The sequence below is a fragment of the Pogoniulus pusillus genome, chromosome 32, assembly GCF_015220805.1.
Source record: "Pogoniulus pusillus isolate bPogPus1 chromosome 32, bPogPus1.pri, whole genome shotgun sequence".
NCBI lineage: Eukaryota > Metazoa > Chordata > Aves > Piciformes > Lybiidae > Pogoniulus > Pogoniulus pusillus.
Genome location: NC_087295.1, coordinates 9,624,386 through 9,643,078, shown reverse-complemented (window position 1 = coordinate 9,643,078; position 18,693 = coordinate 9,624,386). Strand labels below are relative to the sequence as shown.

At 43.7% G+C, this 18,693-nt stretch overlaps 1 long non-coding RNA gene across 3 annotated transcripts in view; it reads left to right on the top strand.

The window, feature by feature from the left end:
* Positions 1-14,440: 14,440 nt before the first annotated feature.
* The window catches only part of LOC135189357 (uncharacterized), an 85,264-nt gene continuing 81,011 nt past the window's right edge, over positions 14,441-18,693 (top strand). For all 3 annotated transcript variants that reach the window (XR_010308049.1, XR_010308051.1, XR_010308050.1), the window contains exon 1: positions 14,441-14,577. This is a non-coding gene — a long non-coding RNA (uncharacterized LOC135189357). The remainder of the gene's footprint in view (positions 14,578-18,693) is intronic.

Here is an 18,693-nt window from a genome sequence, read left to right as displayed (position 1 = left end):
TTTACATATTTATCTGTGTATGTATAAAATGAACTCGATTCTGTCATCAATGAAGTGGTATAGGGGGTGAGAGCCTGGAATGGGTTGCCCGGGGAGGTAGTTGAGGTCCCATCCCCGGAGGTGTTTAAGGCCAGGCTGGATGAGGCTGTGGGCAGCCTGATCTGTGGTAGGATGTCCCTGCCCATGACAGGGGTGTTGCAACTAGATGATCCTTGTGGTCTCTTCCAACCCTGACTGATTGTATGATTCTATGAGGTGATCTTGCTTTGGCAGGGGGAGTGGACTGGATGAGCTTCCAAGGTCCCTTCCAGCCCCTGACATCCTGTGATTCTGTGAAAATAGTAACAGTAAGTGTGGGAGGTTTGTATGAGAGAGTTGAAACCAGATGACCTTGAAGGTCTTTTCCAACTCAAACTACTCTTTGATTCTAAGATACACTTCTTCTGAGGTCCTTGATCAGTTTTGTATGTGGAAGACTTGGAAGAAAGCAAGGCTTGTCACTTTCTTTGCTGCTGTCATCATGCTTTCCTTACACTTCCTGCCATACCCCTAGGAAGTGACAGCCTCATGTGTCCTGCTGTCTGTGAGGAAGAACTGGGAAAGCTATCGGCTAAGTAGAACACATTGTGTGAAATGCATATTCAGTGTTTGATGAGGAGGGTGGGAGAACAGGGAGAATTTCAAGAGCTATTAAACTCCAAAGCCTTGACTGTCAGGCTAAGTAATACCTCTCACCAGTGATAGCTTCTGTAACTTGGAATGAAAATATTGTGGCTCACCTTCGTTTCCCTTCACAAAATACATTACAATATGACCCAAAGTAAAATGAAATTTGGCTTCTGCCTTTTGGAATTTTTTTTGCAGTTAGAAAAAATAATAAATCCAACGTGCTTTAATTGGTTAGGTATCTTAGGAGGAATTAATGGGGTGAGTAAATTAGAGCCATCCCTGGAGGGATCTTCAGATGGACAAGAAGGAGCAAAAATGGGCATTTAAAGCCATGTATAAGACAAAGAGACTATAATTACTGGTTTAATGGGTATTTTAGAGAATAAGAGGGAGTTACTTAAAGCCAAACACAAGGGATGGAGCTGGGTCATGAAATGCCAGTGCTGTGACACTTCCATCCCAAAATCTGATGCTGGAATGTGGAACTGTGATCTAACAGAACCTGTATAGCACACAGTACCCATCTGGGGCAAACACCAGTGATCTAAAAGGCCAAAAGAGGGTTAATGCAATTAATAGATCCCTTTCATCAGAGCTATTTCCAGGCCATGTATGTGAAGCAGATTAATAGACAGCCCTAATCTCTTTCCATAAGTAATTCAGATGGAGTTTCATTCACCTTCAAGAGGAAGAGAGAAACCCCAACACAACTCACAGGCCATGATCCAGATTCTGTTCAATATAGAAACTTAAAGGTATACGAGGTGTAAGGAAAAGTGAGGTTTCAAGCAAGAAAGGAGCAAGTAATGTGAAGACTAGGACACAAATGAATTGTGGGGCTGACAGTGAGACATCTGCTGTTGTTTAGCCATTCAAGTCTTGGCTGCAAGCTGGCTGAAGGAAAAGGTTTTAACTAGAAATCATTTGAAACCACGGGAGAAGGCCTGCAGAAATAGTCTGCCACAAAAGGTGTGCTTGTTTTGGTGGTGTTCATGTCAGTTCTAGCAACATAGCAAAGACTTTTTCCTTATGTTTTGGTGGAACTTCCTGTGTTCCAGCATATATGCATTGCATCTTGTCCTATCACAGGGCACCACTGAAAAAGAAAGAATCATCCCCTTCCTCTTGCCCTCCATCCTTTAGCTGTTGCTGAGCAGTGGTAAGATCCCTCTCAGGCTACTCTTCTCCAGGCTAATCATTGCCAGGTCTCTCAGCATTTCCTCACAGAGATGTTCTAGTCCCCTCAGCACTGTTGGAGATTCTGCTGGACTCTCTCCAGTAGTCCCCTGTCTCTCTGGAACTGGGGAGCCCAGAATAGGACACAATACTCCAGATGTGGCCTTACTAGGGAAGAGTAGAGGGGAAGAGGAACTTTCTTCCACCTACTGTCCACTCTCAATGTCCCTCAGCCTTTCTTCGTAAGAGAGAAGTTATAGTCCCCTTAATCATCTTCGTAGGCCTTTGCTGTACCATCTGAAGCTGTTTACTGATAGTCTTAGCCCAGGTTGGGCCTCTATTCTCCCATAGGGACACTTGGTAAGACTTAAATCCCCTGTGTACTGAGTGCTTCTTTGGGGAAGCTTAGAAATCTCAGAGAGTTGTTTCCTGATTTTGCACATTTGTGACCACGCTGTGTTATCCAGATTCTTGACAACTGCACATTTTTTGCAATCCATGAGAACTCTTCCTCTTGTTGCTTCAACAACTGCACTTTCATTAAGACAGTTGTAAAAGTTTCCCATTGAATGCTACCATCAAACTCTTCAAGTATGGCTGTGCAAGTTCATGGACTGCAGCTAGTCTGAAGGTGCAGCTGCTCTCAGTGCATCTGTAATCCTGCCAGTTCAGTGTGTTCATAGGATCATAGAATGGCATGAGTTTGGAAAAGGCCTTAAAGATCATCTCATTCCAACCCTCTGCCATAGGTCAGGACACTTGCTAATAGAGCAGGTTGCTCAAAGTCTTATCCAGTCTGATCTCAAACTCTTCCAGGGATGAGGCTTCCGCAGGTTCACTGAGCAACCTATTCCAGTGTCTTGCCACTGTCATAGTAAAGAACTTCTTCCAAATGTCCAATCTGAATCTACCCTGCTCTGGTTTAAAACCATTACTGCTTATCCTGTCACCACAGGCTCTTATAAAAAGTACCTCTCCACCTTTCTTGTAGGTTGCTTCATGTACTGGAAGGTTGCTCCAAGGTCTCCCCTAAACCTTCTCCTCTCCAGGCTGAACAGCCCCAACTCTCTCAGCCTGCCATTGAAGGCAATCAGACTTCTAATGCTGCACCAGGCATCACTCAGGATCTAAGCCCAGCCCCCCAAGCCCCTCTGATAGCTGAGAAGCTGGAACAAAAGGATTTTTATTGTCTGCTGAAGGACTTTGAAAGCAAAATATGGGCAAGAGGAAAAGCTAATTCTGCATTCAAATAGTCATCACCACTGAGCGTGCCTGAGCATGTTGCACTTGGTCACCAGGCTGTGGGCCATGTTCGACTTAGTAATGAGAAAAACAAGGGCAGTACTGAGAATTTTCCTTTCTGAGGGATATTACCCTACAATGTATTCCAAAGCTGAATTTTGAGTAGTAAGGTGATGGATAGTAAATGATTTAAAACCAAATCTTGTCTAGGTCTTTAGCTTGTATAATAGGAACTCACTGAAAAGAACACCTTGTTAACTCATTAAGGAAATTCAAGGCTAGGGGATGAAAATGGTTTTGCATACCATCAGAAGGCAAGGTGATTGATTGAGTTGCCTTGCAAGCAGGTGTATTTATTCTATTGATTCTTTCAAAAGCATTCTCTAGATTTTATGGCTTCTAGTCAGTCTCCTTTCATTTTCATCAATCTACAATTAATCTTGAGGAATGTTTGCCATGCATCATTGTCACTTGGTGCTCTCTGAGGCTGCTTTGGAAGCCTGTCTCTTGCAGAAGGACTTTTTTTTTTCCCTTGCAAGATACAGTGGGTAACAGAAATTAACATCACAAAGACCATTCTTGGGTGTCTTTGTGGAAACTGTCTACAACCCCATGGGTTAAAGGCAAGAGATGAGAAGGACAGAAAGGTGCACATAGACAATGGAACAGAGAGTTGAGAACAAGAGATGGGGAAGGTATTTACTGAAAGAAAATGTCCCTTTCCTTCTCTATACTGTTGCATTTGAACATAAATATGTGTAGACACATTTCAACACAAGTTTGAAGTGAGAGATGAAAACTGTTTGGATTTGGTTTCCTGATGTATTATCTCAGGTAGGTTTGGCAGCAGATGATGTTAAAAGTGTTGTTGGATGTATGCTGTCAAAGTGGGAGGATTCTAACAGTAGGGGGAAAAATAATTTTTCACTACAAATAACTCAGAAAATGGAGGCATTGGAAGACCTTGGTGCTCATTAAAAAGCAAACTTGGTCTTTACAGACTTAGAAACTAAATAGATAAAGATTTAATAGAATTGTCAGGGCGGGAATAGACCTCAAGGACCATCTAGTTCCAACCTCCCTGCCATGGTGTAAAGGGTTAACTCCTCCTGGGGGTGGTTTGAATCTGATCCCAGGTCCTCCTGAGTCCTCCCTGGAGGTGGTCTGAACCTGACTCCAGGGGTAGCGGTTAGCTCACTCCCATTTCCTGCCTAGACCCCTGTAAAACCAGAAGAACTTCCTCTTTCTCTCTGCCTGCCAGCAGCACCCTGGTTCTTGCTGCTCCTGCTTTGCCATGTGGCCACCCTAGCACATGGTGGGATGAGCCCCTCCATCCATTGCCATCAATCTGGTTGTATATATATTTTGTACCTTGTTTCCCTTCCCTATACCTTTTTTGCAACTCTCCTTACTTTAATTATATTTTGTTTATTGTTAATTATTTTTTTCTTTTAACTTCCAAATTGAAGCAAGACAATTATTTGGGTGTTCTGCCCCTTTTGACTCTCTAGATCTAATTCCTAGGTGGAAAGCATTCTATTATTATGGTGTTCTGTTAGGCTTTGGGCTTCAGGAAGCTTAAACTAGATCAAATACACATGGGCAGGGACACCTCAAGCTAGATCAGACACTAGATCACACTCCATTTCAAGCTGTTTTTACTTAAAGGAATCAATTATTGAGACTTGAGTCACATCAGTGTTGGACAGCAAGTTACCAAGACATGATGTTTGCTTGGATTTTAAAAGGAAGGTGAAACACTGATTAAGGAGCATGTAAAATACTTATTGATGAGTATTGTTTTACTGCATTCTACTCCTAGCAAGTCTGGACTATGAGCTTCAGCACTTGGAGCACGTATGTGCTCTGCAAAATGGGCTTTCCAGATCAGCCTTCTGACACACTCACTGAAGCACCAACCAGACAGGATGATCTTGCTTGTGCCTTTCAAAATCCTAAGGAGGAGTTTGGTGATTATTTTTAGATGCATTTTCAGAGAGTAAGATGTGACCACTCTGGAGGGAAAAAGGAAGTGTAATCCATATCAAAAAGTTTCTAGCCCAAACTTGCCAAACTTGGTACCCAAGCTGGATTCTTTTTTAACACAGAGTTTTGTTCCCTTGACAGGGCAAACACCTTGGTTCTCGCTCTACAGGATGGTTACTTCATCCTCCCCACCATCTTAATAGCCACACTATGTCAGTCTTCATTCTGAATTCTCTTGAGCCTTTGTGGTTACAGTTATATTTGAAATATAGATGAACACTTAACAGGGGTTTGTAGGGAAGTATTAATACCCTCCATCTCTGCTAGAGTGACTTAGCTTGATAAACATTGTATCTTTCATGACTGCTTCAGATTGGAGCCTCTTGTTCTTCCAAGCTATCTGTAAGGAGATTTTCCTCCTCCTATATTAATTCCAGCTGATTAACTGCCAGAAGATAAGAGGATTTCCTCTGATAGCATTGTACAGCATTACAGCCATTAGTGCTTCTATGTTGTCTTTAATTTCTCAATTCATTCCCTGAGGTCGTTTGGTTTTCTCTGTACAATAATATGTTTCTCCTTCTTGGTCATGTCTTCCAGGTCTGCAACACCTGCACATTTTATTAGCAGAGTCTTTTCCCTGTGTAAAGGTCACTAAAGAAATGCTGAATAGAGCATGTTCTAAGACTAGAGATGTTCCCTCTAGTTTGAAAGTTCCTTATCTACCACAGTACCAGTCATCTCCTTCTACTTCCTAACTCATCTTGCAATCATTTTCCTAATTCCCAACTGCTACATGTGGAGCTACATGAAGGTTCATCCTAGGTCCTAAAGAGTTAACAAGTATTTGATTATTTGTTATGGTAAACTTATTTAGCATGAGGGAGGGCTGGCAAAGCAGTAAGAGAACTAAAGCATTTGCCAGTCAAAAACTTTGCAGAAGAAAATGTTTAGCACTAGAATTTTCTACTTTCATGGAATCACAGAATGTCAGGGGCTGGAAGGGACCTTAAAAGATCATTCAGTGCAACCCTCCTGCCAGAGCAAGATCCCCTAGGCCAGATCACACAGGAATGCAGCCAGGCAGGTCTTGAATATCTCTAGAGAGGGAGACTCCACAACTCCCCTGGGCAGTCTGTTCCAATGTTCTGTCACCCTCACAGGGAGAAAAATTGTCCTCATGTTTCCATGGAACTTCCTATGCCTCAGCTTCCACCTATTGCCCCTTGTCCTGTCATCAGGCATCACTAAGCAAAGCCTGGCTCCATTCTCCTGGCACTCACCCTTAACATATTTATAAACATTGATGAGGTCACCTCTCCGTCTCCTTTTCTCCAAGCAGCAGAGCCCCAGCTCCCTCAGTCTTTCCTCATAAGAGAGGTTCCATTCCCTTAATCATCTTTATGTGCTGGACTCTCTCAAGCAGTTCTATGTCTCTCTTGGACTGGGGAGCCCAGAACTGAACACACTGCCCCAGTATGTGGCCTCACCAGGGCAGACTGGAGGGGCAGGAGAACCTCTAATACACCCCAGAATGGAGTTGCCCCTCCTGGTCACAAGAGTACACTGCTGGCTCATGGTCAACCTCCCATCAACTAGGGCCTCCAGATCCTTTTCCCCTTCGCTGCCTTCCAACAGGTCAGTCCCCACTCTATACTGATTCATGGGGTTGTTTTTTCCTAGGTGCAAGATTCTACACTTGCACTTCTTACTTTGAAGCAGGAGAGCTGAATTAAATACTTATGGCCCTAATAGATGTATGGGCATGGAGAAAATTGTGACTCCAGAGTGGTGGTCTGGGGTTTTTTTATTTCCTTATTGTTTGGTTGGTTGGTTTTCATTCTGTAAAAGGAAAAGGTTTGCTCCACCTATTTGTGCTTCATAGATCTCAGCAGAAGGTGTCTTTTTTAAACTTCATTGTTGCTGAATTTTGGGGATTCTGTCAGAGACAGTGCAAGAACAAACACTATTCAATAGATCTCATTTTGCCTCTAGCTAAATTCACTGTCAAAGCAAGTGATTTATTTATTTATGAAGCATAAGCAGTTCATTTTTCAAATCCCTAAGATGCAGATTAGGATGGGCCAGGGAGGGAAAGTTGGAGCCAAAGTTACATGCTTGTTTCTCATTTTATTTAGCTTTGTTCCCCTGTTAAATGTGACCCTGTGGAAGTTTATGGCTCCCATACAGTATACAGTTTGAGTGAAAAATAGATCCATTTGGCCACAGTTTCAGGGAATGTTTTTCTAGAATTTTACACTGCTGAAAGCTTTATTACTGCTATCAATGGGAGAAGATACAGACCTCCAAATAAATCTGCTCAGTCATAGAATCACAGAACAGTTTGGGTTGGGAGTGACTTAAAGATCATCTAATTCCAACCCCATTTGCCATGGACAGGGACACGTTTCAGCAGACCAGACTGCTCAAAGCCCCATCAAACCCAGCCTTCAGCACTTCCAGGGGGCATCCACAACTTCCATGTGCAGCATGTGCAGTGTCTCCCCACACTTACTGTAGAGAATTTCTTTCTTGTATCTGATCTAAATCTCCCTTCTCTTAGTTTAAAGCTATTACTTTTCATCCTATCACTACATGCTCTTGTGAAAAGTTTCTTTCCAGCTTTGTTGTAGACTCTCTTTAGGTGCTAGAAAGTTGCTACAAGGTGTCCCCAGAGCCAGTCCAGTCCTCAGGCAACCCTCAAGTAAGTTCTGTAGCTACAGGGAGATGGGCTGCAAATATAAGACCAGAGACAGACTTCTTTACAAACCAAATCTGCCCAGGAGAAGTGCTCTACTACTATGTCTACAGTCTCTTCACTCCTTCAGAGATGTTGCCAGTATGTCCATGGTGGCATACACTTTGCTGTGCCAACATATCCTCTGGGGCATTCATGTTAAGTGTCACTTGATATCAAGATTGGTAGGCTTCAGGATGCCCAAGTAAATCTACTGTAAAGACTGTAAGCTGCACTCTTCATCTTACTGTTTCTCAAACTGATTCCAAGCTTGCATATGCATCCAAATCTATGGGCCTGGCTGGGATCCGCTCAAGGGTGCGGAGGGAGCTGGCAGAAGTGCTCCCTAAGCCACTTTTAATCATTTAGAGTTCATAGAATCATAGAATCAACCAGGTTGGAAGAGACCTCCAGGATCACCCAGTCCAATCTAGCACCCAGCCCTAGCCAATCAACTAGACTATGGCACTAAGTGCCTCATCCTGGGTCTTCTTGAACACCTCCAGGGACAGCAACTCCACCACCTCCCTGGGCAGCCCATTCCAATGCCAGCCACTCTCTCTGGCAACAACTTCCTCCTAACATCCAGCCTAGACCTGCCCTGGCACAACTTGGGACTATGTCCCCTTGTTCTGTTGCTGCTTGCCTGGCAGAAGAGACCAACTCCCACCTGGCTACAGCCTCCTTTTGGATAGTTGTAGACAGCAATGAGCTCTGCCCTGAGCCTCCTCTGCTGCAGGCTGCACACCCCCAGCTCCCTCAGCCTTTCCTCACAGGGCTGTGCTCCAGGCCCCTCACCAGCTTTGTCGCCCTCCTGTGGACATCTTCCAGTACTGCAACATCTCTCTTGAATTGAGGAGCCCAGAACTGGAAACAGCACTCAAGGTGTGGCTTGCCCAGTGCTGAGCACAGCAGCAGAATAACCTCCTTTGTCCTGTTGGCCACACTGTTCCTGATCCAGGCCAGGATGCCATTGGCTCTCTTGGCCACCTGGGCACACTGCTGGCTCATCTTCAGCTACTCTCTACCACCACCCCCAGGTCTCTCTCTTCCTGGCTGCTCTCAGCCACTCTGTCCCCACTCTGTAGTGCTGGTTGGGGTTGTTGTGGCCTAAGTGCAGAACCCTGCACTTGGCCTTGTTAAATCTCATCCCATTGGCCTCTGCCCACCCATCCAGCCTGTCAAGGTCCCTCTGCAGGGTTCTCCTACCCTCCAACAGCTCCACACCTGCTCCTACCTTGGTGTCATCTGCAAACTTACTGATGCTGGACTGAATCCCGTGGTACAGATCATCAATAAAATATTGAACAGAACTGTGCCCAGCACTGATCCTTGCGGAGCACCACTGGTGAGAGATGCCCACTGGATGTGGCACCATTCTCCACCGCTCCCTGGGCCAGAATTTAGTAGCAGTCCTGCATAGCCAGTGAGGTGCCAGCTGACTGAAGGCTAGCAAATGCGGTGCCCATTTGCAAGAAGGGCTGGAAGGAAGATCCAGGGAACTACAGGTGCTCAGAAAGGTTATGGATCCAGGGACCTGGGTGCTCATAAAGGTTATGGAGTGTCCTGGTTTTTAAAGCACTGACAGAATGAAGCTCTCAAATAGATTGGAGAGAAAACAGAATTATATTTGGAAAGAGAGATACAGAAAGAAATTACAAAGCAGATTCAAAGTCCATAATGACACCAAAACTAAATCTATAATCCCCAGCAGTGCTCCAATGTAGGTTGTGCTCTTCTCAGTGATGTTCAGTGATAGGACAAGGCACAATGGGTACTAACTGAGGTAGAGGAGGTTCCAAGTGAACAGAAGTCAAAAAGAAGTTCCCTGTGAGGCTGATGGTGCACTGCAACAGGCTGCCCAGAGACGCTGTGGATGCTCCTTCTCTGGAGACATTCAAAACCTATCTGGAGTTTCTGTGTGACCTGCTCTAGGTGATAATGCTCTGGTAGGGAGGTTGGACTGGATGATCTTTTGAGGTCTCATCCAAGCCTTAATGTTCTGTGATTCTGTGAACCTGGTCTCCTTCTACAACAAGGTGACCCACTTAGTGGATAAGAAAAAGGCTGGGGATGTTGTTCATCTGGACTTCAGTGAAGTCTTTGTCTCACACAGCATCCTTCTGGAGAAACTGGCTGCTCATGTCTTGGATGGATGTACTCGTGACTGGGTTAAAACCTGGCAGGATGGCTGGGCCCAAACAGTGGTGGGGAACAAAATTAAATCCACTTCACAAGTCAGTCACAAGCAGTGTTCCTCAGGGCCCATTGTGTATATAATATCTGGACAAGGGGATCAAGGGCATCCTCAGGAAATTTGTAGATGACACCAAGTTGGGTGGGAATGTTGATCTACCTGAGGGTAGAAAGGCTCTGCAAAGGCTGAGGCAAGTAGGATAAGATTCAACAAGGCCAAGCGCTGGGTCCTGCTCTTGCATCACAACCCCATGAATGCTTCAGGCTTTTAAAAGAGAGGTTGGAAAGCTGCCCATCAGGAAAGGACCCAGGGCTGCTGATAAACACTGAATATGAGCTGGCACTGTGCTCAGGTGACCAAGAAGGCCAACAGTATCCTGGCTTCTGATCTGATGTAGGCAGTCTTTAAACAACAAGCATCAGATTTCTTTTCAGAGGTCTGAAAAGGAGCAGCCTTCACCCTTGTTAGAGGTTCTATGAGAATCAAAGCGGAATGTTTGTAACCAAGTTGAGGGAGGAAAAATAAACTTAAGAAATAAGGCAGCCAGGATAATCTACATCTTCTCACCCTTGCCTTGAACGCACCTGTGATAGCTTTGTGAGACGAGCTCAGAAAAATCAATACTCCAAATGAAATATCATTGGGATCCTCTTCTCATTTCAGCTGTGGTCTCAGTGAGGAGCTGTAACGTACCCATGAATAATGTTTAGCTTCAATCTCTTTTACAGCCCTTCCAAACAGATGAGCAATTTTTGAAAAGCCACTGTTGAAGATGCACTTTTGCCTCTTCATCAAAAACATATAAAAATGAAATATATTGCAGTATTTATTGCAATGTGTTACAAACCTTCATGGTGATCCAATACAGATGCTGCATTTTCCTCTGTGGCACCGACCTTCAAAAGTGATGATGTGAAAAGCCCTAGATTTTTATGACAGCTTAACTCAGAGCACATTACTGCTACTGTATTAATATGTATTTGAAGCTCTGTCATAAACTTTGAATATGAAAAAAGAAACTCTGTACCTTGTACTCCACTATAAAGTTTAAATATGAAGAGAAAGATGTTGATGGAGGTATAAGCAGGGTTTAACAACACTTATGTGAATTGAAGTCTCCTTTTTTTCTTTCCCCAGCACTGAAATAGTTCTTTCTGGGTGTTCCACGAATTTTGCACTTGTTAAGTGAATCTAATTATCAACAATGTGCAGTGCACCAGGGAAATAATACACGGGCCTGTGTGATCCACCTGTGTGTGGTTATACTGGTCACTGAAAAGTTAAGTTTCAAAGCAGGGTTTGAAGAGGAGATGAGTGTGAGTAGCAGCTACAAGACACAGACTATCTGTAGCTGTAGCAAACATTGTGCATTGTGACCCTGTTCTATCAATGTGAGCCCAGCAAATATCTCTAACCCTGCTCACTGAAGGACATTTGCTGTCCCTGCCCTGGTGGTGAAAAGATCAAAAGAGCTACAAAAGGAATTGCTCTCCATAGTACCTGGTATGGCTTAGAGCAGCCACCCCTTGGAGATGCTGATTGACTCCATCTGTTGCAGGCTCTAGACTATTCCTATTTCCACAATCAAGGAATGACAGGAGTGGTTCCTGCTGCCATGCAGGCACAGCTCTCCTGCCCATTTTGGTGGTTCCCCAGAAAAACAAAGACAGACACAATAACTGTTCCTGTAAAAAGGTGAACGTCTTCTGGTTAAGGTTGTCAGCTTTGATGATGCAGTTGGTAGCATCCAGGATGGGATGAAACAGCCTCAAGTTGCACCAGGAGAGGTTTAGGTTGGCTTTTAGGAAAAAAATCTTTACTGGAAGTGGTCAGGCATTGGAACAGGCTGCCCAGGGAGGTGTTGGAGTCATCATCCCCAGAGGTGTTCAAATATAAGTAGTTGTTGCACTTCAGCACATAGTCCAGTGATCATAGAGATGTTGGGTAGAAGGTTGGACTTGGTAATCTTAGAGATCTTTTCCAGCCTTAATGGTTCTACAGCTTTGTTGCCAGGAGAAGGGAAAAAGATGAAGCAGAACAGAAGACCTGGAATGATGTTCATGAAAACTTCCAAGTGAATAGTTCTAAATATGTTGGCTTTTTTTCATTGTGTTGCTTAACTTACGTGTCTCCTCTGTGTTATATGTGTGTTGATTTGCTCCCATGTGTTATGTGCTCACACGTCCTGTCAAGTATGAGTGATGGCTTTGCTTCCATGAGCAGTGAGACAGCTCTGGTTGAGATAGTTCTTTCACCTCTGCAGGTGAGGTGTAACTGACAGCAGGTCAGTTTGTAACACTTAGTTCTGCTTCTGTGCCAAGTGGGAAAAGAGCATCCAAATCCACTATCTCCATCACAGAGACAACACAGACAGGATTAGAAGTATGTCTGAGGAGTGAGTGGAGGGGAAAATACTCACTATTCACCTGGGGATATCTCTGTGAATATTTCCAGTGCATGTGAGACCAGAAATTGAGTGTTCCTCTTCTCCCTGGCCTGTGATTAGTTCAAACACTGATTGCAAAGGCAAGGATGGCTCATGATAGAGGGTGCACTAAGTAGAGAGAGAGGAAGCTGTTTTCTGGTAAGACAGTGACCACCCTCCTTTGCCTTTCTTCTACATGGAGGTCAAGGGTATTCATTACACTGCCTCCTAGCTCAGATACAGGACCTCTCAGAATGTGTGCATTACAGACAGACTTCTTGTTGTGAACTTTGTGTAGCTCACTGGTGGAAACAGTGAACAGCACGACTATGCAGCAAGTCCAGAGAAGAGATCTGCAGGTGCTGAGGTCCATCATTTGCATCACACTGGTTCAGGTCTCAAGCAGATGAGAATAAAGCAGCACTTACTGCATATGTGGGGCAGTCTCAGATGCCAGGGAGCAAGAGATGATTAGCGAATCCCAACATTATAATGTGGAAGACACATCAGGGTTGAGTACAAAAGAACCTGGAGACTACTGTGATGCAGATGCAACTGCTGAACACATTTTTGGGCACCTCTGCCAGTTTACAAATATTATCTATGACTCTAGGCTAGTCTTCTGGAATAGATGTCCTTCCTTGGCCCCCTTCCATTTTACAGATGGTTTTCAGTGCATCACATTTCTTTGACATAATAAATGTTGATCTGCCTTTATCAGTTGTGTCTACTGCAATAAACTGAAACTTTCATATTATCCTTCTGTCTGGAGCCAGTTCTGATGTTTCTATTGCACAGTCACTCTGGGAACATTTCTGCATGTTGTTTCAATATTTTCAATATGGACATGAGCTCAGCTTGTGCTCAAAGCATCCAGTTGGGAGTAGGATGGTTATGGGCAGTGCAGTGCTGAGACAAAGCAAACCAGCTTGCAATATATTGACTTCCACTCTCTGCTGTCTAAGGAGATTGCCTGACTTCCAATTGTCTGGAAACATGGCTGAGCTTACCCACACCTGCTTATACGTGGCCATCAGATATGCTTCCAAGTTCATGCAGCACTCTTAGTCTTTAGAGAGAGAGCATATTTTTAAAGGGAGATAAGTTCCTTGGCATCAAAAATTCCTCCTAAAAAAATATTATGAGGAATGAAGGTGAATATGACTCATAAAATGAAATACCTTATGCACAGTTTAATATATGCAACACATACAAGTTTATGAACAAAAGTAATCCCTGTGAGAAGGGATAAAACATATGTTGTCTTGTACTTGAACATAGGAAGTTCCTTCTGAATGTGAGAAGGTGCTTCTTTATTTTGAGAGTGGCAGAGCACTGGAACAGGCTGTCCAGAGAGGTGGTGGAGTCTCCATCTCTGGATGCGTTCCTATGTGATCTGATTTTGGTGATCCTACTCTGGCAAGGGGCTTGAACTTGATGATCTTTAGAGATCCCTTCCAACCCCTACCATTCTGTGATGCTGTATACTTTCCACTTCAGGCTTAACAGTAACTAACTGTGTGTAGGGCTGATTAATACTTTCTGCAAAGAAATGCCTCTGATGCTTTGTGTAGAACACAATTGAATGAGAGAGCATAAGATTCTTAGGACTTTCAAACCTGCCTCATTTCCCCAGTGAGATTCTGGTATCTGGGCTATGAAACAAGGCTCAGATCCAAAAATAAACACTTTGGTGCCTTGCACTCAAGTGGAATTAAGTCCAAAAACAAAGAAGTCACACCACTTTTATTTAACTCATCAAGTATCTGACCATTTCCCTGACCTCTCAGGCAAGGGCACAGATACAACTTATCACACACTTAATGGAAGTTACCTCCCCTCCCAGCTGAGACATAGCAACATCTCCTTATTCAATTACCATTTAAAACAAACCCTGAAAAGTTTTCAGGTGAACTTCATTTGTCTGTAGAATGGAAGTCAGCTTCTTCCCCTTGAGGAGATAATAATTTCCATCTGAAGAAGGCAAGAACTTCTTACTTTGAGCTAACATCATGACAGGCAGTCAACTGTTTTAAACAGTTGTTATTTAAGTTCCTAATAATCTCTTTTGTATGTGCCTAGATGTACCAGACTCTTGGAGAGACTACAGGTAGCTCAGCAGCTTGGTGTTTTCTTATGTGTAAGGTATGTGTCCATCCTTAAAATATTGACAGAGATCATGTGAACTTTGCCATCCTATTCAGGGCAGGGTGGGTGAAGCTCATCAAAATGCTGTTGAAGTTTAAGAAGCCAAGTTTAACAGCAGTACATTTGAACAACAATAGAAAAGGAAGTCTAGCTTTCACATTTGAGAGGAAGAATATTGGGTTTTTTTCTGGTTGGTTGGTTGGTTTGGAGTTTTTGTTTGATTTTGTATTGGCTTTGTGCTACCTGTTAATGAAAGAAAATAACCTAGCAAAGAGAGGCTAGTTTGTGGTTAGGGCAGAGCCTGGTCATTTAGCATCTTCAGGCTCAGCTATCCCATCACTATACTATGAAGTTGGGCCCATGCAGCTGTGCCAGACCACCCCCCCAAAAAAAAAACAACATTGCCACTTGGCACTCCAGTACCTGGTTGGCCTTTACACTTCCTACGTGTTCTTCTTTCAATGTGTTACAACACAGTGAAGGAGAAGAGAGTGCAGAACTTCAGCCAGGAGTGCTTGCCACCTGATGGTAAGTGTATTTGTGTTGGTGACTATGACAGATAGTTTGGTTTTCAAAACAAAAATACTTTCACCTTAAGATTCATATGAGGATTAAAATCTGAGAGCTCTGAGAGAAGGCAAGAGTCATGCAGTGGCTCTTCAAATGGAATCATGTCATATGATTTTGGTGAACAGGAGTGCATCAGCAGAGTTAGGCTCACAGAAAATGCACAGTATGGCAATAGTCAAGGTTAGCTCACTGCTAGTGGCCACCATGCTCCAGCTTCTTCAATGCTGAGAAGGTGGCAGGCGCCTGTGAGCTGTGGGGCTCGGATTATAGCTGAGAAGGTTTGTGTTCCTTGATGGTGTGACTCCATTTTATGCAGGGCTGGAAATTGGTAGTGCTTGGAAATATCAGTAGCATGGATTAGTGTATGAATTTCTGCAGGTCTGTTTGCCAGTTGGCTTGTGGTGGCTGCTCTTGTTAGTACATCTGGCTGAGCAGGCTGGGATGCTGCACTGCCCTGCTGGGTTTCCTTCTTGCATGGTTGCAGGCAGGAAAGGAGACAGTTACCTGGAAATGTCCTTCCATTGGGAACTGAGCTGCTGCAGTGATTGCTCCCCAGCCTGCTTCATCCTGGAGAGCCTGCTTGGTGTAAACTCCACCTTTTTTCTCTTGCCACATGGACTTTCAGTAGCCTGTGCTTAAGAGAGCAACTAGGGGACTTTCAGTGCTGCTCTATGACTGCTACTGAAAGCAGGTCAGGGACCTTTCCCAGGCTTCATTTGCCTACATCTATGAGGGAAAAAAATACTCCAAATTAATTTAAGGTAAAAGATTTTATGAGTTCCCATTAAGCATGCAGGATCTCTGTGGTGATTAAGTATTAGACTATGATGAGTGTGCAGTGACTATGGCAATTTGTCCAGTTGAAATGCAGCTTCCTTGTCACAAGCATTTCTGTTCTTAAGCTTAACTATGTGTGAGATGTCTTGTCATGTTTCACTGCTGGGTCAGGGATAAATGACTCTGGAGCATGTGTCCTGGGCACACGAAGCTGAAGGGCAGTGTGGTGCTGACAGCACCTTGCACTGTGGTTCATACTGCATGCATTCCATAACCCCTTTTTTGTTATGCTCTCCTGGAGGGTTTTGGTAATTCCACTTCATTCAATTCCCTCTTCCTCAGGTGAGACAGGCAGCTGGTCTTGGTCTTCATCTGTCCTTGCCCCTGTCTCCAGTGAACCCATTAAGAACTAAGAAAATTTTCCTTGACTCTGGACTTGGTAAAACAACAGAGAAACAGCTCAGGTTGTCTGGAAGCAAAGCCCTGCTGGGCGCAGCTGCTGTCCTCTCACTTGGAAATTACCTTGTTTGGACAGGCGGACTGTCAGCTGCAGAGCCCTGCTGTCTTGCTGCCATTGATAGCCCTTTACTCTGGATGCAGTTCTTTGCCATTTCATGTCTCCAACTACACTTCCTTTTATGGCTGCAGCATTTTTTAGGGTGAAACTTTGATTAGTGTAACTTGTGTTCGTATGATCTCGCTTCATTCAAGACAGGGGTCTACTGGAAAAAGTTAAACAGAGAGCAATAAGTATTATTCAGGGACTTGAACATATCTCCTATGAAGAAAGACTGAAGAGGTCTGGGGCTATTTAATCTTGAGAAGGCTGAGATGATGTAGACGTTTGAGCTGATCCTCTAGCTCTTTTGAATTTCTGTAACTGAAGGGTGGGTGTCCACAAGAAGGTGCCAATCTCTTTTCAGTGGTGCTGAGTAACATGGCAAAGAACAAGGGTATAATATGGAACACAGGAAATTCCATCTCAACATGAGGAAAAACTTCTTCACTATTAGAGTGCTGAAGCACTGGAGCAGGTTGCCCAGAGAGGTTGTGAAGCTTTCTTCTCTGAGGGCCTTCAAAACCCATTTGGATGTGTTGCTGTGTGGCGTGCCCTAGGTGCTCATGCAGGGGTGTTGGACTAGATGATCTCTAGAAGTTCCAACCCCTAACATCCGATGCATCATTGAATCTTGACAGATTTCTTTCCAGTTTCTAGTTCTGAATGCTTTAGAAATCTACAACTTGAAAACAACCTCCAGGTGACAATATCCTAAAATGTGGCATAACCTGATGCACTCGCAGAGATCACTCCTGTGTCTTGAGTCTATCTGCAGTGTTCAGGTAATCTCTGTAAGAGTTCCTGTAATCCTTTAATCCCATATCCCAAAATAATCCTATCAAGCATAACAGCAAGTTCAAAAAGAGCACAGCAGAAAAATATTAAGCAAGGCAGGACTCGGTCTGAATTGTTATTAATTTTGCTTAATCTCACTTGTGCACGAGTTGCCCTTCTCCCTTGAATCTGTCACATTTGTAAACATAGCCTTTGTAGAGTTTAATCAGCTTTAATTGAAAGCCAAAGAAACCAAAGGAGATTTCATACATTTTAAAAGATGTTCCTTAAAGAAACTGATTTTGGTTAATGACCTTTTTGTATTTCTGTTGATAACGATGCAAATATGACTCTGGTGTAGAAAAAAGGCATTGTGTGGGATGGACTGGAAGAATAGCATGTCATCAAAATGACCTGTTGGCAGAACTCACTTGGCAGTTTGTCAGATTTAACTAACCCAGGCCCAATTTTAAAGTAACTATGCAAATGGAATAATTTCCATCTCTCTTGAGGACAAGTGAAGCAAACTTGAATGCGTGCTGCCAGAGTATGATTGTCCTCCCAAAAGTAAATTACCTTTGGTCTCGGTGGTAAAATCATGTACATCAGCACTGTGTACAGCAGTCAGCCAATAGTTCCCTATTGCCCAGTGAAGTGGTATTTCTCCTCCTGCCATATGGCTGGCTGACCAAAGCCAGGCTTAAAGCAAAGGAGAAGATTAGGACCAGTTAAGACCTCTTACATGCTTTGACAGTAAGTTTAAATCCTTTTTAGGACTAGAAGTACTTCATTGCCTGTACTGTTCAGCTGTCCTCAGATACACTGACACATTTTTTTTCTAGGCTTCGAACTGACCTAAACTTTTCTGCACTGTCTTCCTCTCCTCTGTTGACATGGGACACAGATGACTCTTGTCAGGTGCTATATATTTGAAAGACTGTACTGAACACTACTGGTCCAAAGTGAGCTTATTCTCTAAAGATAGGCCAAGTTTGGGGCTGTTTGGAGAGAGAGAAAATGCTAAGAAAGTATAAGACAGGAGGCCCTGCAGTGTGGGAAATAACAGCTGTGAATGTGCATCAGGTGAAAGACACAAGACTTTAGATGGGTGTTTGGGGAAGGAGAGAATTGACTTTTATGTCAGTTAAAACAGCCAGAATAGTGCTTGCTTTACATTTTATCATCATTCTGAATTATTTCCTTAAGTTTTCAGCCTGTAAAGCAGCTTAGTTCATAAAAGGTAACAGAATCACACAAAATAATGGAGGTTGAAAGGGACCTCTGAAGATCATCTAGACCAATGCCTCTGCTAGGTCACCTGAAGTTATTCTTACCTGAGTCTGTACACGTGGGCACAGCACACTTGGAAGAGATGATTAGGATCCCCAAATTCTTTATTATTACGTGGCTGGTTGCCATCAGGCCTGGCTATG